The 1,609-nt window shown below is 47.2% G+C and overlaps 1 pseudogene; it reads left to right on the forward strand.

Annotated features, from left to right (window-relative positions):
- The first annotated feature begins 321 nt into the window (after nucleotides 1-321).
- LOC118985853 (guanine nucleotide-binding protein G(s) subunit alpha-like) lies at nucleotides 322-1,364 on the forward strand (annotated as a pseudogene).
- Nucleotides 1,365-1,609: the final 245 nt, after the last annotated feature.

Below are 1,609 nucleotides of genomic sequence, written 5' to 3' on the forward strand. Positions count from 1 at the left end.
CTGGCACACCAAAATAAGATGTTTTCCATAAAGTAAAAGGAATTAACATAATGACAGTGTTATATATTTTATAAACCATACTATCTTTAACGACTCCTCTAATTTTATTATTTTAAATAAAACTGTGTATGAACACCTTTGTGTAGAACCTTTCATTTGAATTATATTCTCAGAATGGAGTTCTAGAAATTGCACGAATAAGCAGAATATCTTTGTAAAACACTGTTTATGTGTAACAAATATCCTCTTAGAAATTATGGGTATAAAAGAAAATAAAGAAGACATGTTACTTGGAAGGCAGGCAGAGGAGGTCCTGGAAAATCTGGTAAAAGCACCCTTGTGAGGCAAATGAGGATGCTGCATGCTGATGGATTTAATTGAGAGGGCAGCGAAGGGGACCTGTAGGCTGCCAGGAGCAACATAGAAGGTGAGAAGGCCACCACGGTGCCTGACATCAAAAGCGATCTGAAGGAGGCATCGAAACCATTGTGGCTGTCATGAGCAGCCTGGTGACCCCCGTGGAGCTGGCCAACCCTGAGAACCAGGTCCGAGTGGACTACGTTCTGAGTGTGATGAACGCGCCCGTCTTTGATTTCCCTCCGACTTGGGCGAGCACGCCAAGGTTCTGTGGGAAGAGGGAGTGCGCGCCCGCAACGAACTCTCCAACGAGTACCCGCCGATTGCGCCCAGTACTTCCAGGACAAGGTTGATGTTATCAAGCAGGTTGACATCAACCGCATGTCCCGAGCGATCAGGACAGGCTTCACTGCCATGTCCAGAGTTCTGGAATCTCTGAGATTCTTTGAGCTCCAGGTGCACAAAGTGAACTTCTACCTGTTTGACGTGGGCGGCAGGCGCAACAGATGCCGCTGGGGGATCTAATGCTTCAATGACGTGACCGCCAGCATCTCTGTGGTGGCCAGCAGCAGCTACAACCTGACCAGACCAACCGTCTGCAGGATGCTCTGAACCTCTTCAAGAGCGTCTGGAACAACGATGGCTGCGCACCATCTCTGTGATTCTGTTTCCCACAAGCAAGGCCTACTTGTTGAGAAAGTCCTTGCTGGAAAATCGAAAATTAAGGACTACTTTCCAGAATTTGCTCGTTACAATATTCCTGAAGAGGCTACTCCCGAGCCTGGAGAAGACCCACATGTGGTCCTGGCCAAGTATTTCATCCGTGATGAGTTTCTCAGAATCAGCACTGTCCCCCAGGAGTGGACGCCTCTACTGCCACCCCTACCTTCGCCTGCATAGTGGACACCGGGAACGTCCGCCGCGCGGTCAACCACTGCTGCGACATCGTCCAGGACACGCACCTGCGTCCGTAAGAGCTACTCGAAGAAGGGGACCCCCAAAGTTAATCAAAGCCTTAAGCGCGATCAATTATAAGTGAAATGTAATTGTTCACACAGTTAACAGCTCACCATAGGGCACGATTGACAAAGCAACCTTTCCTCTCTCCATTGAGTGATTTTGGGAAACCCCATTTCTCCCTTTTAGCTTGCTTTAATATTCCAAATTTAGAATGCTTACGGTGGCCTTCAGATAAAGAAACAAAAAAGGCCACAATGGTTCCCTCTCTAAGTAATTAAAATAAAAACAGGAA

Source organism: Sturnira hondurensis, unplaced genomic scaffold, assembly GCF_014824575.4.
Source record: "Sturnira hondurensis isolate 20B ecotype Veracruz unplaced genomic scaffold, ASM1482457v3 Scaffold0004136, whole genome shotgun sequence".
In the NCBI taxonomy this organism is placed as follows: domain Eukaryota; kingdom Metazoa; phylum Chordata; class Mammalia; order Chiroptera; family Phyllostomidae; genus Sturnira; species Sturnira hondurensis.